General features: G+C 47.2%; 1 protein-coding gene across 1 annotated transcript in view; it reads right to left on the minus strand.

The window, feature by feature from the left end:
• LOC135383393 (sodium-coupled monocarboxylate transporter 2-like) overlaps positions 1-25,728 on the minus strand; it is a 52,646-nt gene that overhangs the window by 22,017 nt on the left and 4,901 nt on the right. The window lies entirely within an intron of this gene.

Raw genomic sequence — 25,728 nt, forward strand, 5'->3', positions numbered from 1 at the left:
GCCTGGAATAGAAAGCGAGGGAAGCTACTTTCCTGGGATTTAATAGCTGCGTTACCTGTGAAATGCGCTTTAGGATTCAAATTGCGAGCCAAATGTGCGGTTCCTAATTTTTCATTCCTTGTTGAGTGGGAGTTGCGCAGGATATTTTTCGTCTTGGAGGGTCCTGGTATTCCCTTTGACACATTTCATTACAGCTGGTTAGTGAGGTTTACATTCGCGTAAGGACTACTCGTGTTAGTTTTCTCTTTGTTTTAGTTTAATTTAATTAATTATTTATTTATTTGCGTGGGAGAGGGGCGTTGTAGTATACATGGAGGGTGCTGGTGGTGTCGGGGTGCTGGGAAGATTCCTCTAGGAACTAGCGTATTGTCGCACCAGAAAAGTATAGCAGTTGCATAACGGTATTGAATCAAAGGTGCGTTATGGGTTTTGTTAGAGTTGCTTTGCGAACTGTAGCTATGGCAATTCCAACATAGCGGTTTGTCAAGTTGGCTCCCACGATCACCGAAGGACGCTTGCCCACTGGGCATATTTCCACAAGGTCGCATCCCCATTGAGGAGGTCTTATTAGCGTACCGCAGCCAGTACGGACAGACGCTTCTGGCCACTAGCTGCTATGTGACCTGTGCTTGACGCGTGTCAATGTACGACAAATATTTACGTGCGTTTTCACTTCTTTTAGACAGTCGTTTCCCAGAATTTTGTCGTTTGCAGCTGTGTTTTGGTGGGGAAAGAAATTGAGACAGGAGAAAGCACCCAGGCTCAGAATTGACCACTTCTGTAAAAGAAAAGTAGGGGAGAAAGGCAATAAAGAAGGGGAGTGTCGAAGACAGAGGACACGCAAACATGTAAAGCGGGGACACCATTTCTCAGAACGTGCGACGTTTCCCCGTGTCCCGGGAATCGGTCATAACTAATTAACGCAGCGGCAGCTGCGAACAGAAGGGTTCTGTGAGCGGGCAGACACTGGACCACGTGAAATGTTTTTTCTTTTTCTTTTTTTTTATGATAACAGTTCGGGATGGCTGTTTGTTCTTGAACAAACAGCCTTCTCTGTTTGGCTTTGAAGCGCGCGTTGTTTTCGGGGTAGACCGTGTTCAGAGCTCAGAGAAAGAAGTCGAGCAGTCCGTGAGCCGGAGCACGGCCCCTCGGGTCGTGACAGGAGGGTTTTGGCGGCAATCCGTCAGGGGTGGGCTGACGGGTATGGGGACTAAGCTAGGAGTTAGTACAGCTAAGATCAACCATGCAAGTTCGTCCAGTTAAGGAAAAAGAAGGTATTCTTCAGTTTCACCTGTGCGTGAAGTGTCGTGCTCTGTGTGGAACAGACCTGGTATCGACGTGAGATTCGTCGGGTCTCTCCGCCGTAACTAAACTTTTGTGAGCATCGAGCAACTCCCCAACTCCGAGGACTTCCCGCCCTGCCAGATAAGAACTTTTGGTTTTGATTGACTGTCATTGTAAGAGTTACCGCGAGTAATGCCTGTGTTCCAGTTGTAAGAGTTACCGCAAATGTTGCCTGTGTGGCCGTTGTAAGGGTTACCACGAGTGTTGCCTGTGTGGCCGTTGTAAGAGTTATTGCGAGTGTTGCCCGTGTGGCCATTGTAAGAGTTATCGCGAGTAATGCCTGTGTGGCTGTTGAAAGAGTTACCGCAAGTGTTGCCTGTGTGGCCGTTGGAAGAGTTACCACGAGTGTTGTCTGTGTGGCCGTTGTAAGAGTTACCACGAGTGTTGCCTGTGTAGCCGTTGTAAGAGTTACCACGAGTGTTGCCTGTGTGGCCGTTGTAAGAGTTACCGCGAGTGTTGCCTGTGTGGCCGTTGTAAGAGATATTGCGAGTAATGCCTGTGTGGCCATTGTAAGAGTTATTGCGAGTAATGCCTGTGTGGCCGTTGTAAGAATTACCGCGAGTAATGTCTGTGTGACTGTTGAAAGAGTTACCGCGAGTAATGCCTGTGTGGCCGTTGTAAGAGTTACCACGAATGTTGCCTATGTTGCCGTTGTAAGAGTTATTGCGAGTGTTGCCTGTGTGGCCGTTGTAAGAGTTATCGCGAGTAATGCCTGTGTGGCCGTTGAAAGAGTTACCGCAAGTGTTGCCTGTGTGGCCGTTGTAAGAGTTACGACGAGTGTTGCCTGTGTGGCCGTTGTAAGAGTTATTGCGAGTGTTGTCTGTGTAGCCGTTGTAAGAGTTACCACGAGTGTTGCCTGTATGGCCGTTGTAAGAGTTACCACGAGTGATGCCTGTGTGGCCGTTGAAAGAGTTACTGAGAGTGTTGCCTGTGTGGCCGTTGTAAGAGTTACCACGAGTGATGCCTGTGTGGCCGTTGAAAGAGTTACTGAGAGTGTTGCCTGTGTGGCCGTTGTAAGAGTTACCACGAGTGTTGCTGTGTGGCCGTCGTAAGAGATATTGCGAGTAATGCCTGTGTGGCCGTTGTAAGAGTTATTGCGAGTAATACCTGAGTGGCCGTTGAAAGAGTTCCGCGAGTGATGCTTGTGTGACCGTTGTATGGGTTACCACGAGTGTTGCCTATGTCGCCTTTGTAAGAGTTTCCGCGAGAGTTGCCTGTGTGGCCGTTGTAAGAGTTACCGCGAGTGTTGCCTGTGTGGCCGTGTAAGAGTTACTGGGAGCATTACCTGTGTGGTCGTTCCAAGAGTGATTTCACGTATTGTCTGTGTGGCCGTTTGAAGTGTTGTTTCGAGCATTGCCTGTGTGACCGTTTTAAGTGTTAACTCGATTATCACCAGTGTAGCGTGTATATTTGTTTGATTTTCACATATGTAACGTGTGGTGTATTTGCTCTTCAATATTGTTTTGGATTACCGTCTGTGCATTGAATGTAGTATCGTACCCTCAGAGTAAACCGTTTTGTTTAAAGAAATCGTTTCCTGTGTCTCCCGCTCGCCTATCTGCCTTCCTCCGACAAATTGGCAGGTCTAACCTCTATCGTTCTCGAAGATCGAGCTTTTCGAATCTAAACGGCGATTCGAATACAGCCTGTTTCTGTAAGTAAATCGTCGTTTAGTCTTCATGTAACGTGTCCGCAGTACCTTTTCCCCCCGGATGGACTCTTTTTCCTCCCGACACTCGAACCAAGTTTAACTCGGTTGGGCGGACTTTATAACCTATGCGCCAAGTTAAGGCTTTGGTTCCACTCTTCCCTTTCCTGTCGTAATTCTATATCTGGTTTGCGGGGGCGCCACCTCCTCGTGAGTGACAGGCTCTGGTGAGTGACTCGGCCTCGAAGACCCTCGCGCCCGTTCTCCTAAAGGTTCTCCCAGCTAATCCAGCTAATCTCTTATCACTTTTTATAATGAAGGTCGCTCGCAGCAAAAGCGGATTTACAGTCGACTCTCGTTTACGTGGCAACCACGGTTCCTGGAGAGAATGTCTGGATAGCTGGGCATTCGGATAGTGAAACTCTGAGGCTTTGCATACTGAAATTCGTTTGCACTGTCCCTGTTTGAATGTCACGTGATCAAGATGAGCGAAGTCCGCAACAGGGTCGGCTGTTATTTGTACAGTTCCAAATGAGAGAGCATGCAAGTGCATGACACCGGGTCGAAATCAGGTTGGTGGGGCATACCTTGTGATGATGATGATGAGTTAGGTTTTACCGGCGCCAGAGCGCATGAGCGAGGCGATACCTGGTGGCCTAGGTGAAAAATGTTGCAATTACAAGTGGTTTATGAAACAATTTCTACTTTTGAACCCCCTTGTACGTAGATGGTTTGCAAGTGGGAATTGTTTCATAAATCATTTGGAACTGCAGACATTTTGCACCTGGGACTCAGGATGACAACAGTTTTCGCACAGATTTGGATTGGAAGAAAGTGGACATATTCGCCTGAAGACGAAATCCTCCACTCCAAGAAACAACAACGACAAAAATGGAACATAAATAGGGAGGAATAAGTATTATCCCCGCCCCGGCGACATAGTCTGCGCCACCTGCACCTACGTGTAAAAGAGACGATATACCTACGTAATAGAGCGACGAATGGGAGGCATACCGAAATAAAATAAGAATAAAAAAAAAAGAAACGCCGGATAAATGAAGGTACACTCATAGACGCGTGGACACTTCATTTAGTTTACTTGACTTTCTCAGATTCAACGACCCAGGAATTTGCGCTTATGAGTAACCGTAAAATCAAATCAATACAATAAAATAACCGTATGAATAAGCGATGAAATCATCTCGTTTATGTTCATGTTGAAAAAAAAATTGAGAAAAAGGGCTACCCAAATAAGCTACTCACCGTACACCCGTGCTGAAGAAAACATGATGTGCATGAAACAAACAAAAAATATTCAGTATGCATATGCGCAACAATACGTAAAAGATGGCAATCGTCGTTTGTACTAAGCGTGTACAACTGTACTTGCATTTGTATACAGACACGAATTGAAACGAGCTTCAAGAAGCAAGTTCCGCGTCAGATGCACTTAGATTTTGCAAGTAGAGCCATTCATTCATTTCCAATAACGGAGCTTTTCTTGGGGGAGGGGGGAGCAAATATCGAGGATTCGCTCTGAAAGGTCTCAATCTCTCCTTGGGGGATCAAGACGAACCTGTAGTCAGCCCATTTTGTGCCTTTCATGCTACATGCCACCATGTGCTACTCGCGCCCTCAATGCATACTTCATCATGCTCTTCGTTGTGAAGTTCATTGGCGATTCCAGCCGGAACATCGGCATGAAGTACATGACCGTCTTGCCGCTCACCATCGCATCCCAGTGCGGTTCTATATGCATCGATGCCTAGAACACCATTACTTACAGAGTTACGTCTTAGTCTAATGTGGCGAACAAACAATGGAAAAGAGAGTCCACTTTTTTTTTTTTCAGAAACATTGCGGAAGATAACACTGAATCAAGACGAAATGAAATTGCATTTTCTAAACATTACAGAACGAACAGAGGAAATAGAGCTAGTACTCAGTAATTACGCGCAAAATACGAAGCTACATCGGGCCTCCCTTGCTAAGTGTAGCGATTTTTTGGCATACAAAATCTACCTCATAAAACCTCATAAAACTCAAACTTCTACATCTCTGTATTAGCATGATTATGCATTGTAGTCGTATGTATAGTCCATAGCAAGCTTCCAACCATCTCTACATCTCAGACCTGATATGTAAGGTAAATGATAAAATAGCCAACCTTCAAGTAATAAAAAAAAAGGATGATGTGTACTGCTGTAATCTTTGCACCTCGGGCCGCGCACGCAGTCAGATGACACGGTTTCATTTCTTATCTGCTCAAAACAACCTATATTCTAGACAAAGGAATTTATTTTTGTGCTCACGATACTTGTAGGTAGGAAAGGCGCACATCGAGGTGACTCCCTTCCAAGCTCACGTGGCCTCTCATTGACTCTATAACCTTCTACTTTAACCAACCGAACGATTTAGTAATTAAAATAATTTCGTAAACGCCAGCTAACGTTGACTGCCTGAATAATGTTAATAACGTTGTGGTTACGTCTCAGTAGGCCACATGGCAAATACGTACGTGTAAATGTTAAGATGAAAATTTTCCCGAAAATTTGCTGGAAAATCGCTTTTTCAGGGTATTTTAGAAATCAAATGGGGGAAGAAAACCGAAGTGTCACATTAGTACGACTTGCCGGTTCCGGTGTCCCGAGTAAACTACATATACACTCAACGGTTGTAATAGCCCAGAGACCTAGGCCTCATTGTGCCTTGGATGGAGGTAAAGCACGGCTAAATGCAAGGTTCCTTCACTGAGTCAGTGTCATGGATAACATATGACAACGGAGCTGACTTGATTACGGCAAATAATTGTCGGCATATTTATTTGGCTGCCCCACCGCACCTTCTTTATTCCTTGTTGTGCGGCGCGTTAAATCAGGATACTTTGTAAGGCCCCACATCTTCCCCCCGGTGTCTTTCTTTTTCATTTTCTCAAACATGACAAAGGTTTGGAAAGCCATTGAATTCAGTGGACAATGTGCGCGGAACTTACTTAAAATACCACGGTACCATTTTTGCCTTCTAGAGAGCTCGACCTCCATCAAGGTTACCACAAGTTGAGCCAACAAAATCAACTGTTTCACTGGAAAGTCCAAAAGCTACAAAAGCCCATTCCCTGTGGTTAAAACTGCATAAGACATGTTCACGTGAAAAATTGACATTGTTACATTGTTTGTTTGTAACGAAAAAAAAAAACACGGAGAAATTGAACTCGTCTCCCGACTTGTTCTGCTACTCCTAACAAAAATTCTCACCCCATCACACCCCCAACCCCCAAAAACTACTGCTCAGGTGCTCTACTCACAAGTTCGCTATTCACTATTCAGAAGTCCGCTATCCACATGTTCATTAGAAGTCCACAATTACACACTATTCACAATTATCCCAAGATCATGCACAGAGGATGCTAGTTGTATCCATCCCACAGCTCTGGACAAATTTCACAAGTGCCGCCAAGGCAGCATCCCTCGTGTTCGGTGCCCAAAGTGTAGCCGAGCAAGTGTAGCTTTCAGTGTAGCTCTTTGAGATGCATACCTACTGCAGTGCATTATAATATGCTCACTATCCTCCACCGTTGCACAAACCGAACAATTCGGTGAGTTGGCTCTTCCAACTTTATGAAGAAAATGACGACCATAAGGCACATTCAAGCGACACCGGTGTAAAAACGTCTGAACAGAGCGCGATAACGTAGACGGAACACAGAACTTCAGCTCCAGATCTATGCGATGTAGCAGCGACGAATCACTCTGCAATTGCACCCATCGCTGTCGGCACGTTTCCTGCGACAATTACCTTAATGAAGATGTAACATCTGACTGTCACCGGATGTAGTGTTGAAGATAGGTGTGCTATGTCCGCTAGTTCGTCTGCTGCTTGATTCCCTCCTATACCCACATGTCCAGGAATCCACTGCAGAGTTACTTTGTGGCCAGCGACTCTATATTTGTTGTATTCATGCAGTATTTGGCGAACTGTTGGTGTCATGCAGCCATTTCACAAGAATGAAAGCATGGCTTAGGGTCCAGCTTTTCAATCACTGTATACCACCCACTCGGCAGGTGACTGTTGTGCTACTACGTACTGCATTACCAGCTGGATGGCTACCAATTCTGCTGTTGGTGCCATTCCCTCTTTCCTGTGCAGTGGAACCACAAAAGCAGAGGCTGAGTCTGATGCCGTCGTCGATCCGTCAGTGAAAATAGCAAAGCTGCTACAGTGACGCTCCATCATAGATCGACAATGCTGTCTCAGCACTGTCGTTGGCAAAGTGGACTTGGGGTGGTGTCCTCCAGGCACAGAGATGCATGCACGGAGATCCGCGGTAGCTCTAGAGTCCAAGCGGGATGCAGAGTCGCTCTTGGAGGCTGTGTTTTTGGGAAGTTTCTCTGGTAAGGAGCAATGGCTTTGTAGAAGTCAGAATTTCGGCATCTCAATTTCCGTGCCAGGGGGTGCTTGTCATGGCACAGATAGTGGCGCACTATTTCTTGCGTTCTCAGCACCTCTACAGGCAGTTCTCTAACTTCTGCTGTTGCCAAAACATTGGAGGTGGCTCGAGGTACCCCGAGGCAGATTTTCAGACCCCTTGTTAAAACTCTCTGTAGTGTCCTCTCTGCTGTGTTGCTTATCCCATATAGTACAGGTAGATGGTAAGCCACCATTTGCCAAATAAGCGCCCGGTGTACCGTAAGTAGGGACTTCGTTGACATTCCCGAACGGGGGCCGGAGAGACGACGAAGCACGTTGACCCGTGCGTCAGACCGCTCCTGAAGATGTTTTATGTGAGCAGACCATGATAGTCGTGCGTCAATAACGACTCCCAAGAAGCGGTGATGAGACACCCTCTGAATTGGTAGACCATTCATTCTTTTCCGAGTAAACGGGAGAAATACAGTCTTCTCGACAGATTCGTCCATGCCTCTGTCCAAGAGGAAGGATACCGTGCAATCTAACGCATTCTGGAGTCGCTGTTGCAAAGCAGGCAATTGCGTCCCAGACGTATATCGTCAGCGTAAATGCTGATGTAGACGTTCTTGGGTAAACGGTGCGATAAATGATTACATTGAACAGCAGAGAGCTCAGGACCCCATCTTGCGGCACTCTGCTACCGAGGTCGTGATAATCACTGTTCCCGTCCTCGGTCTGTATGTACACAGACCTTCCTTGAAGATAGTCAGCAATCCACCCCTGAGCCTGACCCCTCATCTCCCGAATGTACAGACCATGTAGCACGTGGCCGTAGCTCAACGTATCATATGCGTGTTTAATATCATGGAAAGCTGCCAGAGTAGTTCGGTTTTGGGCGCGTTCGTGTTCAACAAAAGTGACGAGGTCCAAAACACCATCCATAGTAGCGATGCCCTGTCCTAAAGGACGAAGTTCTGTTGTGCGCGCACGCACAATTCTTCTGCTCCGCCGTCCTTGATTGATTCTCAGCATTACCCCTCATTTTTCTTGTCTCGCGTCTTCTTTGGGAAACCGCTTGTCTGAGATCCACAGACGCTTCGCATCACCTTACTGGGAGGCCCATCAGTGTCCTCCTGGCCATGGAGGGGGCAGATGACCCCCTCAGCGGGTCCTCAACGGAAATGGCTAGTGGCTTCGAAACGGACTCGTCTGCGAGCCGTGCCACCGTCATCTCTCGTAAAAGGTCAATGAGCCGCTGAACGCTAACGTCCTCCGACGATGAACGACCTTTCCAGGACGTCGTCAAGCGGGCCCGAAAGGTCAACCTGCGCGGCGGTGCGCGAGTGAGCCCCCTGGAGGGCTTCACTGTGCTCCTCACGCCCCTGGACCGATCTTCGAACCTCGCTAAGATTAACCACCTGAAGCTTTCTCAGTTCCTGACATCTGAACTCCCAGGCAGGATAAAGGAAATCCGGCCCAACTACGCAAAGAATATTATTGCAGTCGACGTGGCTACCGCATCTGCGAGAGCGTCTCTCCTGAGACTGGACAGGGTCTGCAACGTTCCAGTCCGTGCCTCCGAGCCTCGCACGTCGAACTCCAGCTATGGTATCATCCTTGGAATTGACACGTCTCTGTCGGATCAGCAAATCACAGAAGCCAGCGTCAGATCCCCCGCTCCCCGCGGCGAGGAGGATACGGACGGATGCTGGGGCTGTTAGGTTGACCTTCCTCGGTCCGAAACCCCCGTTGCACGTAAGCTTCCACCTCCTGTCCATGTCGGTCCGAGGCTACGTTCCGCGCGTACTCCAGTGTGAGAAATGCCTCAGGCGTGGGCACGTCGCCGCGTGCTGCACCCGGGAGATGGCCTGTCCGAACTGTGGAAAGTCCCATGAAGGCTCAGCGTGCCCGGCGAGCGACCCCACCTGCATTAACTGCAGGGGTAACGACACGGCTACGTCGAAAGACTGTCCCAGATTCAGAAAGCAAATGCGCATCGCACGAGTGCATTCGCGCTCGAACAGCAGCTACAAAGAGGCAAAAGAGAGGGTCCGCAAGACCGAGCGCAAGAGGAGAAGTAGCCGCAATTGGCTTGCGAACGACCACAGTCTTCCAGTCGAACGCAAGAAGCCTTCGTTCTAAAACGTCTGATTTTCGCCAGTTCGCATGGCGGCACAAGTTTCCTTTAATGTGTATCTCGGAGTGTGACATCAATGGACATTTCCGCCTGTCGAACTATATTACCTTCACCTCGCGCCCCCCAGACAGGACAAGCCGTGCCGCGCTCTTCGACCGGTCCAACATACCGCCAGTAAAGAGAGCTGTTCCTTGCACAGAAGTGGGCGAGTACGCCTGCTGCAGCGTTCGCTTGGGTGAGGTTGTGTTCACCGCCGTCTCACTGTACGTACCGCCGGCTGTTGCTTACGATGTGCGCGAGATAGCGGGGCTACTGAAATAACTGATTAACTGAAATCATTGTCGAAGGACGTACACGGGGCGCTATTAGTTAGCACAGTGCTCCTTGTAGCATTTTCCACAGATGCCTTGTATGCACGTGTCAGAGAGGAGGTAGATGGCTTTGTCCGTAGGCTACAAAACTCATTTGCAATAGACCTCTCATCGGTATTGAGGTGAACAGACAGCGCCCTGAAAGGGTACGATTGCGTAGTGTTTACTGTTCCGAGTGTCTGCACTACCTGCCATAGGCGTGTCGTAGGTGTGAATGGTGATAGTGATGAACAGAACGATCACCACTGTAGTCGAGACGCTGCAGCCGACATGCTTCCCGATAATCGACTTGATTTCCTGTTCGGCGAAACCTCCTCTCTGCTCTGCGTCGAATCGCTCGTAGCCTCTCATACTCTGCGTCTACGCGCGTGTGCGTGTTAGGAGCTATGACGACCTTTGAGGCTCCGTCTGCTGTTTTCTTCACAGCAGCGACGGGCTCTTCCTCTGTAGTTGTATCTGGGTAGTTTTATTTTAAATCGAACAACGTGTGAAAGTCGTATTTTTTAATTCGGCTAGAAAAAACATATGTTAGATGACAGCTCAAACGACGCAAATCGCGCCACGTGCGACGCTCGTGCGTTGAGTAGTTTCCGCGTGGGAGAGAAGGAAAGTCCGAGGCTGCTTCAGCGCGCTTTCTTCTGGACCGACTTTGACGGGATCTAGCACCGCTGATTTTATGTCTAGGAACTGGAGTTTTTTTTCCTGATGATAGGCTGCACCATAGACACTGTCGACAGCCACCCACAGGACTCTGAGGGTCACAGATTTTCTGCTAAAAATTGCCAAACATGGCGTAAACGTTCAAAAAGGCCTAACTTTGTTACCAATTTGCGTCATGACGGAACGTCTGAGGACATCGAACTTAGTGTCATTCGATAGGACGCTGAAAGAACTTTCGTGCTGTATAAAGTTCATTTTTCTCAGTCCAGTGCTTTCTGTGTTATTAGCTTCAGAATCGCACATGGTAGGCGAAAATTGCCAATGTTGTATCTCAATTTTCTCAAAAATGCCATCTTCGATTTCCTTGATTATTTTTGAAAAGGTGGCGTAATGCCTCTACTTTATACGCCGCCAAGTGAGACAATCTTTTATTTTTACCCGAGAGACGCGCAGCGATTTTTTTTGTCAGGCAGAGTCCACGAGGCTGCGGCCTTGCGCGCCCCACCTACGAGCACGCGAACTTCAACCTCTTCTTTGCTATAGGTCTCCCGCTGACGGAGAAATGAATGACCACACTGCGTGATCTTGTTGTAGTGTCCCCAGAGCATCACTTTACGTTTACCCAATGATCTCCCAGTTCCGTCAGGCTCATTCAAACCGTGGGAGAGTACATGAGTTGCCTGTGCGCCCTTGACGAGAAGCCCCAGTCCTCGAACATACCGACAAAGTAGTGAGAAGAAACGAAGCGCTTCGTAAAGATCTTCCAGTGGTAACATCGTAGCTTTTGTTTCAGGTTTGCCACCAGTCCCCCAGGCAGTGTGAAAGTCATACCCTTTTCATTGGTAAAAGAACGTTGTGGAAGTTTCGAAAAACGTAAAATGTGCCCATTGCGAGACCCCTGCAGTTGATGGATGCAACCATTGGATTAGCATCATCCGATAGGTTTAGATATGACCTTTCACATGATATATAGTGACTGGGTTCAAGCGCATGGATTCCAAAAGGATTACTGACGACCACACCGAGGGTTTAAGGTACCTACGGCTACCGGGAACGAGGGATTTTAGTTGTGCGTTGTTCTGTTGGAAATTTTGATTCCCACGGTGGCACTGACACAGCTCGTGGAGGGTGAACGTGTTATACTTGAGAGCAGCAACATACTGTCATCACAGCGGTTTTACGGGCTTTGTATATAGTACTCGTCGTGGTTCCGAAATAACGCTATGGGGCATAAAACTAATTAAAGGTAGCATACACAGCTTCGGAACTATCACTTATTGCGCTCAAGCTAAGAGACGGCTGCAACTAGGCGGCCACAAATTTGTATTCTCACGTGTTGTAACTTTCTGTCCCCTGTGTCCGTAGTTCTGCCTTCCTAATATTAACTCGCACGACAGCCTCATAGCGTTCGTATGTGCATTGCCTCAAGCACATGTGCGGGAGAATAGTGAATATGCGCACGTGCATACGCACACGTCGAGCGTGCGACTCCCGTGAAAGTGCGTAATAGCAAGTTCAATGCGCCCACGAAAGTATTGCCCTGCGTCTCCAAAGGAAAAAATAAACGTACGTACCATAAGTGCAAAATAAGTACAGAATGCAACATTTGGGCAATAAATTACAAAGCAAAGACTACGAAGCAAAGCGCGCTCGTAAACATACGAGGGGCGCCTTTGTGTGGCAAAATCGCTCCACGGAAAGTTAGTCCAGCGTCTCAATCAAAAAGAGAAAAGGTACCTACCCTACCAGCAGCGCAAAGTACAGGCATAATTCTGCCCCTGTGGAATAAATCGTGAAAAATATTCTGGCGTTTTAGAAATAATCAAGATCGAACATGCAAAACTTTCGCGTACCGCTCGTGGTTTTGCGATACTAGGCGGACGAAAAATGCGCTTGAATCCAGTCACCTTATATCATGTGAAAGGTCCTGTAAAGCTTTCGGATGATACTAATCCAATGGTGCCAGCCATCATCTGCAGAGATCTTGCAATGGGCACATTTTACGTTTTTCGAAACTTCAATAACGTTCTTTTACCAATGAAAAGGATGTGACATTCACACTGCCTGGGCTACTGGCGGCAACTTGAAACAAAAGCTACGATGTTACCACTGGATAAAGATCTTTACGAAGCACTTCGTTTCTTCTCACTACTTTGTCGGTATGTTCACGGACTGGGGCTTCTCGTCAAGGGCGCACAGGCAACTCTTGTACTCTCCCACGGTTTGAATGCGCCTGACAGAACTGGGGGACCATTGGGTAAACGTAAAGTAATGCTCGGTAGATACTACAACAATCTCACGCAGTGCGGTCATTGATTACTCCGTCAGCGGGAGACCTGTAGCAAAGAAGAGGTTGAAGGCCGCGTGCTCGTGGATGGCGCGCGCAAGGCCGCAGTCTCGTGGACCATGCCTGACCAAAAAAATCGCTGCGCGTCTCTCAGGTAAAAATAAAAGATTGTCTCACTTGGGGTCTAAAGTAGAGACATGACGCCACCTTTTCAAAAATAATCAAGGAAATCGAAGGTGGCATTTTTGGGAAAACTGAGATGCAACATTGGCAATTTTCGCCTACCATGTGCGATTCTCAAGCTAATAACACAGAAAGCATTGGACTGAGAAACATGAACTTTATACAGCACGAAAGTTCTTTCAACGTCCTATCGAATGGCACTAAGCTCGCTGTCCTCAGACGTACCGTCATGAAGCAAATTGGTAACAAAGTTTGGCCTTTTTGAACGTTTACGCCAAGTTTGGCATTTTTTTACAGAAAATCTGTGGCCCTCAGAATTCTGTGGGTGGCTGTCGATAGTGTCTATAGTGCAGCCTATAATCACAAAAAACTTCGCACTGATACGCAAAAAAACAGCGGTGCTAGATCCCGTCAAAGTCGGTCCAGAAGAAAGCGCGCTCAAGCAGCCTCGGACTTTCCTTCTCTCCCACGCGGAAACTACTCAACGCACGAGCGTCGCACGTGGCGCGATTTGCGTCGTTTGGGCTGTCATCTAACATATATTTTTTTCTAGCCGAATTAAAAAATACGACTTTCACACGTTGTTCGATTTAAAATGAAACTACCCATCTGCGACATCTATAGCTGATTTGGTTTTATAAAGCCTCCATGCACTACACGGACGCGGTGATGTGGAGGAGGAGGAGTGTCGTTGGGAGGAACCCGAGAGGGCTGCCTGCCTGATTAGGCGGCATGTTTCTCGGGAAGGGAAAGGTGGTGGAGAGGAGGAGAGGAAAGGGTGAAGTGGAAGACCGAGCGGAATCCGCTCGGGGGGAGGATAGCTGCGTCCATGGGCCGACTTCAGGGGAACTGTGCCGGCATACGCCTATTACACATCTGAGGGAAACCCAGGAAAAACCCCAGACGGCACAGCCGACCCGCGGATTCGAACCGCGGACCTCCCAGTCTCCAAGCGCACGCGTTACCGCTGCGCCACCGGAGCTGGTGACGCGGTGATGTCGTTTCTCAGAGCCGAGCATACGATGTCTAACGATAATGGGCATATGGTCGCTCCCCAAGGAGTCAACGTGCGTAGATCATTCGATCTGGCGTGCAATATCCGTGGAGCAGATCGTAACATCTATTGAGCTGTGACAACGCGGTCCGCGGAAGAAAGTGGGTGACCCATCGTTGACGGAGGTGAGGTGTAATTCTTCTAATAGTGTTTCAAAAATTTTGCCACGAGCGTCAGTGTGCCTGCTTCCCCACAATACACTATGGGCGTTCATATCGCCACACACGATGACAGAAGAAACACCACTCCGCCAGTTTCCTACCTGTTCCACTGTGACTTTTGCGTTGGACACTATATATGCACTAGTCACCGTAACGAAGGCATTGTTCAGTCTGATGCGGCACGTCACGTATTCGAAGTCTTCGTCGGTGGACGCACGTAGGAGAGCACATGGTATGTCTTTCCTCACACATAACATGGCTCTGCTGGGGTGATTCATCGAGCGAGAGTGGTATGTCTCATAGCCTGACAGCCTGAACCTGTCGTTTACCCTAGGTTCACTTAGGGCCAGTACTGGAAAACGATTACGACGAACGAAATCGCGGAAGTCGCCCATTTTCTGCTGTAGACTATTACAGTTCCATTGGAATATAGTGGCAGACTTATTCACTTTAGCCATTATGTGGGTTCGTGGGACTTTGTGTGGCATGCACTCAGTTATTACTGAGTGCGGGACGGGTGCTACGAGTACGCTGGGTGAATCTTCCACCTGTTGCCATACCGCCTGTGAATATGGCTTAGTCTCGTGCTCTCGTTCAGTAGATGTCTGATATTGTATTTGCTGGAGAGGAGCATGATTGCGTGCATCCTTATGTCTTCATCTCTCTGTAGTTTCAGACAAGCAAGGGAAATCTGATATTACATCCCGCTGTTCATTTGCTACCGCCATTGCTGGCAGTGCTACTGGTTGTGTGAGCTGTCTGTGTGTCTTGTGCGACATGTGGGTCCGCTGATGCGTTGCGTTCTCTGACCTATTTTTATCCTTATTTTTTCCGTTCACTGTTTGCTTCGCCTGCCTGTAGAGCTATTTGAGCGGGACCTCTCCCTTGCGATGCGCCGCTGCATCCTGAGCTTAGGGCATTCTTTCGCAGTAGCAGGGTGGTTCCCTCCGCAGTTTACACGAATCGGTTCCTTAGTCCTACGTTCCTCATCTCCGTGGTTTGCGCCGGAATTGGCGCAAAGTTGTCTGTTGTTGCAGCACGTCGCGATATGTCCATAGCGGTAACATTTATCACATTGTAGCGCTAGTGGCTAGTAGCGGTAGACATGCATGCTGACCAGCTGGAAGGTGATTTGCGGGTTGTCGCCAAGAAAAGTAGTCCTTACAGCTCCGGCGCCTCTTTTGATATGGCGTGCTGCAAGGACTGGGGTGTCACTTTTGATGCTTTTTAAAATTTGGGCATCATCGAGAGAGATGTCGATATCTTTCAGTACCCCAAAAGAGGAGTTCTGGGGGCGTGGCTCGTAGGCACGCACAGGTATTGTGCATATGCTCGTCGGTTTCAGCAGGCTAATCCTTGCAGTTGGATTGACGACGTCAACTGCTATGATGTTCCTTGATGGGTTTCGACGAATTTTTTTTATTCTTCCTGGAAGTTCTGAGGTAAGATACTCGGACAACTTCAAGTGGTCCATCTTCGCTAGTTCCGCATCCCGTTGAATAGGTGCAAAGATGACAGTCGTTCCTTCTACTGAGAGTATCCTTCTGTCATTCCCCAGGGTCGCTTTGCGTGGACGTTTCTTCTTAATCTCGGCGAACCCACCTTCTTCATCTGAAGTGGTATTGAGGGTTCTTGACGGATCGAAGCCTGTCGCTGGCCTCTTCATATTGCACTTTTGTATGTTATCATCAATAGTGTTATCGCTGTCCGCGGAATATGAATTACTTATCGTTTCTGTGCTCGACATGTCTTCATCGTTTCCCGATTCCATACTGTAGAGTGCACAGGCGCACAGGCCGGTGCGCGTGGAGCGCACCTTTGCCCGATAGCCAGGCAGTATATCGGGAGGCACTGGGAGTTAGTCGCAAAGAAGGTAACACAAACCTTGTCTAAGTGTTCCTGTGGCTGAAAAGGAGTTGGGAATACGTTAGGCTTAGAAATGAAGAGCAGTCAAAATTATCCGGCTACACTGCGTGATCGTCGTCCTCGTTTCCACTGAAACACTGTGTTTATGTGGTGCACACTTGTTCCATAGGAAAGACCGCGCAAAACAATTGGCCGGCAACATGCGCGTACATGCTCGACAATTGCTCATCATTGAAGCGCTGAATCAGGTTTAGTGCTCGCTCCATTAGCACACACACACATTTTTCTGTCACTGTTGAAGAAAGGGGGATATGCTTGTCAAACAAAGGGAAGGTGCTGCTGAAATGGCTAATCTGCTGATGCATTACTTCACTGCAATAACCTCTGTTATTGTAATAAGATGTGTGGAGGGTACAACAGCATGCGCATACGAGTTTAGAGAAGGTGTGCTGCTATCTGCGTACGAATTGATATACCTGCAACAATACACGTAGCGTAATATAACGACCGTAATATAAAAATGAATAATGCAATGAATGCTAATTGAAGTTATGAAATATAATACATTCTTAGCCAGGTGTTTGCTGTCTAGGTCCAACCAAGGAGGGAATTTGTAATCTCTGAATGAATACGGTATAGAATCATGCCGTATGGATACGCGAATACCGAGAAATACAGAAGAAAAGAATCAGTGTTACGCGCGGCGGAGAGAAAATGCCAATCACAAACTAAAGAGTAAACTTGTCGCAGTAGAAGCAGTTCTCCGAAAAATATCCGACTGCCCCGTATGTTTACTGAAACGACCTCAGAAAATGAATAGGAAAAAATATTGCAGTATCTGCGAGAAAGAACGAATGCCGGGAAAGTGCTTCCCCTCAACTCGCTGACACGAAACTGCGATGGAAGAAAGTAGAGAAGACAATATGCAGTATCGGTGTTTCGTTTCTCTAGGTGTATCAACCACAAATAACTATAGAGTACTAAAACTCATCCGTGAATATAATTATCGGCAAAGCCGTTCACGATGCAAAAAAAAAAAAAAAAGAAAGGTGTACGTACACTACACTCTTAAATTCTGAACACCCTTTTCGGTGCAAATGGTGTGTAATTAGGGTGTAAATCGTTTTCCACACCCCTGTTACGCCCTTCTGGACAAAAAAAGTTTGCGTGGGGGGTGTTATATGAGTGAAATGGGTTTAGGAGAACTCGTCACAAGCCCGGTCGTCACAGGCCAACTAGTCATAGGTGAACTCGTCAAGGAGGTCAACTCGTCGCAGGGCATCTCGTACGAGGAACTGCCGTCACGCCGGAATAATCGTCACAGTGAACCTGCCACCTGCTCACTGCACCGTACTCCACAACGTGTGAAATACGTAAAAGGCTCTCCTGACCTCACCTTGGTCAGTCTGGACGGGTGCATATTCTACATGAACTGACCCACTCCCCAACATGTGAAATACGTAAAAGGCTCTCCTGACCTAACCTTTGTCAGTCTCAACTTGTGCATATTCTACATGAACTGTCCCACTCCCCAACGTGTGAAATAGTAAAAGGCTCTTTTGACCTAACCTTGGTCAGTCTGGACGGGTGCATATTCTACATGAACTGACCCACTCCCCAACATGCGAAATACGTAAAAGGCTCTCCTGACCTAACCTTTGTCAGTCTCAACTGGTGCATATTCTACATGAACTGACCCACTCCCCAACGTGTGAAATAGTAAAAGGCTCTTTTGACCTAACCTTGGTCAGTCTCGACGGGTGCATATTCTACATGATTTGACCCACTCCCCAATGCGTTAAATACGTCAAAGGCTCCCCTGACCTAACCTTGGTCAGTCTGGACGGGTGCATACTCTACATGAACTGACCCACTCCCCAACATGCGAAATACGTAAAAAGCTCTCCTGACCTAACCTTTGTCAGTCTCAACTGGTGCATATTCTACATGAACTGACCCACTCCCCAACGTGTGAAATAGTAAAAGGCTCTTTTGACCTAACCTTGGTCAGTCTCGACGGGTACATATTCTACATGATTTGAGCCACTACCCAATGCGTTAAATACGTCAAAGGCTCCCCTGACCTAACCTTGGTCAGTGTCGACGGGTGCATATTCTACATAAACTGACCCACTCCCCAACGTGTGAAATAGTAAAAGGCTCTTTTGACCTAACCTTGGTCAGTCTCGACGGGTGCATATTCTACATGATTTGATCAACTCCCCAGTGCGTTAAATACGTCAAAGGCTCCCCTGACCTAACCTTGGTCAGTCTGGACGGGTGCATATTCTACATGAACTGACCCACTCCCCAACATGCGAAATACGTAAAAGGCTCTCCTGACCTAACCTTTGTCAGTCTCAACTGGTGCATATTCTACATGAACTGACCCACTCCCCAACGTGTGAAATAGTAAAAGGCTCTTTTGACCTAACCTTGGTCAGTCTCGACGGGTGCATATTCTACATGATTTGATCCACTCCCCAATGCGTTAAATACGTCAAAGGCTCCCCTGACCTTACCTTGGTCAGTCTGGACGGGTGCATATTCTACATGAACTGCCCCACTCCCCAATGCGCTAAATACGTCAAAGGCTCTCCTGACCTAACCTTCGTCAGTCTCGACGGGTGCATATTCTACATGAACTGACCCACTCCCCAATGTGTGAAATAGTAAAATGTTCTTTTGACCTAACCTTGGTCAGTCTCGACGGGTGCATATTCTACATGATTTGATCCACTCCCCAATGCGTTAAATACGTCAAAGGCTCCCCTGACCTAACCTTGGTCAGTCTGGACGGGTGCATATTCTACATGAACTGACCCACTCCCCAACATGCGAAATACGTAAAAGGCTCTCCTGACCTAACCTTTGTCAGTCTCAACTGGTGCATATTCTACATGAACTGACCCACTCCCCAACGTGTGAAATAGTAAAAGGCTCTTTTGACCTAACCTTGGTCAGTCTCGACGGGTGCATATTCTACATGATTTGACCCACTCTCCAATGCGTTAAATACGTCAAAGTCTCTCCTGACCTAACCTTCGTCAGTCCCGACGGGTGCATATTCTACATGAACTGACCCGCTCCCAAACGTGTGAAATAGTAAAAGGTTCTTTTGACCTAACCTTGGTCAGTCTCGACGGGTGCATATTCTACATGATTTGACCCACTCCCCAATGCGTTAAATACGCCAAAGGCTCTCCTGACCTAACCTTCGTCAGTCTCGACGGGTGCATATTCTACATGAACTGACCCACTCCCCAACGTGTGAAATAGTAAAAGGCTCTTTTGACCTAACCTTGGTCAGTCTCGACGGGTGCATATTCTACATGATTTGACCCAATCCCCAATGCGTTAAATACGTCAAAGGCTCTCCTGACCTAACCTTCGTCAGTCTCGACGGGTGCATATTCTACATGAACTGACCCACTCCCCAATGTGTGAAATAGTAAAAGGTTCTTTTGACCTAACCTTGGTCAGTCTCGACGGGTGCATATTCTACATGAACTGGCCCACTCCCCAACGTGTGAAATACGTAAAAGGCTCTCCTGACCTAACCTTCGTCAGTCTCGACGGGTGCATATTCTACATGAACTGACCCGCTCCCCAATGTGTGAAATAGTAAAAGGTTCTTTTGACCTAACCTTGGTCAGTCTCGACGGGTGCATATTCTACATGAACTAGCCCACTCCCCAACGTGTGAAATATGTAAAAGGCTCTCCTGACCTAACCTTCGTCAGTCTCGACGGGTGCATATTCTACATGAACTGACCCACTCCCCAATGTGTGAAATAGTAAAAGGTTCTTTTGACCTAACCTTGGTCAGTCTCGACGGGTGCATATTCTACATGAACTGGCCCACTCCCCAACGTGTGAAATACGTAAAAGGCTCTCCTGACCTAACCTTCGTCAGTCTGGACGGGTGCATATTCTACATGAACTGACCCGCTCCCCAATGTGTGAAATAGTAAAAGGTTCTTTTGACCTAACCTTGGTCAGTCTCGACGGGTGCATATTCTACATGAACTGGCCCACTCCCCAACGTGTGAAATACGTAAAAGGCTCTCCTGACCTAACCTTCGTCAGTCTCGACGGGTGCATATTCTACATGAACTGACCCACTCCCCAATGTGTGAAATAGTAAAAGGTTCTTTTGACCTAACCTTGGTCAGTCTCGACGGGTGCATATTCTACATGAACTGACCCACTCCCCAACGTGTGAAATACGTAAAAGGCTCTCCTGACCTAACCTTCGTCAGTCTCGACGGATGCATATTCTACATGAACTTCCATGCTCTCCGTGCCCTTAGCAAAGACGTGAAATTTGTACGGTCAGCGGTCTTCGGAATCCGGGTTCGCGGAAGTGCTGGTCGTGCACTGGACTAATCCCTTTGGTAAAACACGGTGAAACGCATTCCCTTTGGGACAGGGTCAACCTTGCAACCAGGGTACCGGTGACGAACCGCCCCCTTGACAAGTGTTCCGGTGACAAAAGGACCTCGTACCAGAGGGTCGGTGTGACCGATTATCCTGTGACGATTCTTCCAGTGATGAGTGGGATTGTGACGAGTGGACCAGTTCCCGGGTGAAATAGGTACACAGCCTGATTTCGAGGGTGTATAATTCACAAGCAGCACTAGTCGACAAGGAAATTGCCGACAACAAGTTCTCAACCTGAACGTGCACGATCAAAACGAACACGCCGCGACAGCCATTACAGAATGACGTGCACACCAGCCTCCGCAGACCTACACTATGTATGTACACTATATACTGTATGATGCAGTCCCGGTTTCATATAGTGCCACCCTCGGGAACCTTTGGAGTTGCTACCACGAACGCTTCCAAACCGACTCGGTAGATGACGCCGAACTCCGTTTTGCATCCGTGATTTGAAAGCGTCGTAACTTGCTTATTAATATTCTTGTCGCGCTACAGCTTTCAGGATCCGCTAAACACATAATTGTGCGTATCCAGGAGACAGCTTGAGCTTCGCCGGGCGTTAGAAGGGTCTGAAATGACGAACGCCAGAAGTGCGTTTTTTCATCGTCAAAAACAAGCACTTGTAAATTATAAATATTGTATACCAAAAATATCGCAACGTACGTGCCTTTCGATATGATGAAGCTACACGATGCAAAAAAAGCGACCCTGACATCTTGATTTGTTTCCGCCAAATCTCGCTACGGACAACAGCAATTATCGATGATTTCGTTCATGTTCGTTCATAAAACCGTTATCATAGGACCTACCAGAAAATGGACAACGTACACGCCTAGCCAAGGGAAGCAGCCTTCTAATCATATCGGTTTCTTTAAGAACGGGCAAACACGAGCGGTGGAATCTTGCTACGGAAACGCACATTTTCGGGGAAGGAGTGGGATCGCAACCTTAACAACGTTAGCAATGACAACGTAAGAGCGGTAAGTGGTTGTTGCCTTGCACAGGTTTAAATGAACACTACAACATTTGCCGCCGTCCCAATGTTGAGAGACCTTGCATTAGAGCAGTCTTCGAAAGCGAGATGAAAATAAAGTCATGCACATGCAAATGCGCGTACTGCAGGAAAGCGAAACCCAACCGCATGTTGCGTGATGGGAAGAATCTCACGGACGGCTTCACAAAAGCAGCAGCTATCACGATGGTCGCAGGGTATTTCTTGTTTTGTTCTATTTCCTAATTTTCCCACCTTCACGAGGGAGGGTTAGATTATGAAACTAACAGCCTTTGCAATGAAACAAATGAAACAAAGAAAGATGGCGATACCTCGCTGCCTCAGCAGCCGACTGAAGAGAAGATAAAGGTCTCAATTGGGTCGAAATAATGGTTGGTATCATTTGTTTACTCAAGTTTAATGCGATAAAACCAGAAGACGACTGTAGTCACAATATCCAACGTCAGTGACAGCACTGTAGCGTTATACCAGCTACCAAAACGAAGTAACGGAATACCGCTACCCGCTACTCCACGAACAGGTAGCGCAATACTCGCATGGCTACAAATTCGAAAATGTAACGCGATACCCGTACCAAATAAAGGTAACGCAAATACTGTGCCGCTACTTTCCCGCTACCGTACCATTTTCTAGGCAACACCTTACCGTAGGCCTCTTGTTGCTGGATGTGTCTAAAGACGGTGCAATATTTGCGTTCCCTCACATAGTCAGCACGCAGCATAAAGTATACCAAGCTGCTTACAGGCTACAGCCAATATATATTATTTCATATTTATTTTGACCTTGACCTAATTCAATACACGTAGCACATATGTGCATTTAATAATTGTCCCGTCAGAATGTTTCAAACACAAGACTGTTTTTCTGCACTAACGGTATTTTAATCGAGAAATCTACCACCAAGCAAGCGTACAACGAGCATTCGTAAACATGTTGGTATACACTGACTCCCGAATAATATTATTGCTTTTTCATTTTGTGTGGCTCACATACCTACAGTGTAACGTATTTACTCTGAGAAAATAACTAAGCTAACAAGCTAAGCAGCTAACAAGGCTAACAACAAGGCAAGCTAAGCTAAGCTAAGCTAAGCAAGTAAGCTAAGGTAATTCTATTCTGCAGGCAGTGCTTCACCTACGGCACAAGCACCTTAAAGCAAACTCAGCGGTACGTTTGGAGTGCAATGACTATGGCCATATCTCGTTGCGCTTCTGATATATTTTCGTTCGTTTCCTGTTCCACTTCCTGTTGCGCTTAGCTTATGAGAGTGAAATTCAGGGAGATTGTCACATCCGTCTGCCTGACTAACAAGTAACTGAAGGAAACAACAATGAAAAAATTCTGCTTCTGCTTTTTCTCAGTGTTCCACGTCTTCCATATTATGAGAAGTAGCGGATAGAAAGTCTGCCGCCAGCCATATTTATAGGGGAAACATTTTTTCCGTTATCAATTTAAATGTAGCGGGATCGCTACTCCGCTATCGAAAAAAGTAGCGAATACGGTAGCGGCGCTACTAATAACGCCGTTATGTACACCACTGTAACTATTGGTACTGGGGAGCTGGCCAAGGCAGCACCAGCAAGAGGCGCTGTGTGCACTGACGACCTACGCACTAAACTCTTTTACACATCTGTTAGTGTAAGAGGGGTGTATTTTGCAATATACACCCAGATCACACTCGTATTACACCCCTTCGAGGCTCATCCTCTCATAGATGGGTGTGAATTGGGTGCACATCTACATTGGTGTGTTAAGGGTGTACTGAGGGTGTAATAAGGGTGCAATGGTTCAAGGGTGTTTTGCCTTATTGTAAGATGTTTAACATTGCCACATGAAATATGAATGGCGTGTACACTGATTCTTCATTTTCCCTCATATCAAAACAAGTAAGAAACACAAGCGTTATCTTCATGGTGGGTTGATAGACCAAGAAATTCTTCAATTCACTGTATTTTGTGTGTGTGTGTGTGTGTGTGTGTATAATCAAATTAAACTTAGACATCTCACCCTTGGTTTTGACTGTAATGCGAGCAGGGCTACCGAACTTGCAGACGCTCGCAAGACAGGCAATGTATATAGTCTCATGGTAGGGGACCGAGAGACACGGAACAAGAAGGACGGGGGTGTGCCCCGTTGTTTCATGAGACCAGTGTACTTGCGGTTGAAGGGGATAAAAGACGGAGGCTTTTGCGAGAGTCTGTTGCGATAGCCACACGTCGCAATGTGATTAGTAATCCGTCGTTTTGTCTTCTCCCTCCTCTGCGTCGACTCTTGGGTATATAGTTGGGTCTCTGTAATAAACCTTTTGCTGAGTCTGAGAATTTGTTGTCCGTCCTTCCTGTTCCGTGTCTCTCGGTCCCCTACCATGAGTCTATACCAGCTTGCCTGCACCCTCTCCCTTCTTTCTCTAATGTATATAGTATGTGTTTTGCTCTTAGAAAGGAAATGCCTTTCTAAGTGAGCGTTTGGTTCGTCATCTCATTTATGTGATCTTTCAAATTTATATCTAAATTTAAGGGCGTATATCCTTATCCGTACGTCACACCGTATATTGATCCAATATGGCACCAGTTCGTAATTGCTATATTAAGGGAACACAATGCATTACATGTTCATGTTATGCATTTACTTTGGTTGATATGCATGATACACTCACTATGGAACCAACGCTGCACACATTACACCACACCAAAAATTGAATCAGTTTCAGTTATAGGGTATCGTCCAATTACTAGTGAAGACCAACAAGCCACACACCCGCTAAGTAGATGTCACACCCTTTCAGAGGCGTGTATGTGTATGTGTGTTGTGAAATACACCCTCAGAAGTAGGTGTATTTCATTACATCTGCAAACTTTACACTCAAAGGGGTGTGAGTTATGGTACACCCACCTTACACTGAAAAGGGTGTAAAAAGTTTCGTGTGTACATCAAGGACATACGTGCTGATACGAGGTGCGTTCAAGTCAAACCGGGACTTTCTGTCTCCTGAGTGTACAAATGGCTCCCGCTACTTCTTTTTCATCATTTTCACACGGGACAGGCCTCCGCGTTCACCACGTATTGGTCCAAAGTTTGTGCAAAACAGAAGACAGGTACTAGACAAGATGGCCGACAATGAGGTGAGCGCGCACATCGAACAGCGAATTGTCATGAAGTTTCTCGTGAATGAAGGCGTAAAGTCATCTGAAATTCACAGAAGACTTCAGGCTCAGTATGGCCACGATACACTTAGCCGCAGCAAAGCGTTTGAGTGGTGCAAACGGTTCCGAGACGGCCGTACATCAATGCAGGACGATCCCGGCCTGGGCGGCTCAGGGCCCAGTGTCAGAGTTCCTGAGAACATCCAACTTGTGGAGCGCCTGATCCTCAAGGACCGACGGATAACATGTCTCGGACTGGCTCGAAAGACAGACCTTTCCATGGGAACGTTGAACACTATCATTCATGAACACCTCCAGTTTCGGAAGGCCGGGCCTCATCACCAAAGGAGTCCTCCTCCTACAGGACAATGCACGCCCGCATACCGCTCATCTCACGATACGCACCTTAGAGGAACTTGACTGGGAGTTGCTGCCACACCCCCCTTACAGTCCTGACCTCGGCCCCAACGATTTCTAACTCTTCGGGCCACTGAAGGCGTTCCTTGGGGGCCGCCACTTCAGCTGCGACGACGAGGTCACGAATGCGGTCCGATCATGGCTGCTACGCGTCGGTAAGGATTTCTACGCTGCTGGCATCCAAGCCCTCGTGAAACGCTGGGACAAGTGCATTAGTGCAGCTGGAAATTACGTTGAAAAATAAAACTAATTTCTCGCCTGTAAGTTCATTTTACTTTTGCAAAAAAATGAAAAGTCCCGGTTTGACTTGAACGCCCCTCGTATAATATTTTAATTCATTCAGTGCTTCCACACGTCAAGCGTACTGGAACAGCTGGTCGCACCAGTGCGACCTACGTTTCCTTTTTTTTTTTTCTATTTCTATTCTATTCTATTCTATTCTGTAACTATTAATATTGATCGTGAGACTTCTCCCGGTATATTACTTTGAATATACTAAACTCGCGCAAACCGTTGCAATAAAGAAATTTTTTAAAGCCGCGATAGATATTCGGATGAAGCACAAAAGCGGAACTGCACTTGTCACACCGCC

The sequence above is a fragment of the Ornithodoros turicata genome, chromosome 2 (genome assembly GCF_037126465.1).
Source record: "Ornithodoros turicata isolate Travis chromosome 2, ASM3712646v1, whole genome shotgun sequence".
NCBI lineage: Eukaryota > Metazoa > Arthropoda > Arachnida > Ixodida > Argasidae > Ornithodoros > Ornithodoros turicata.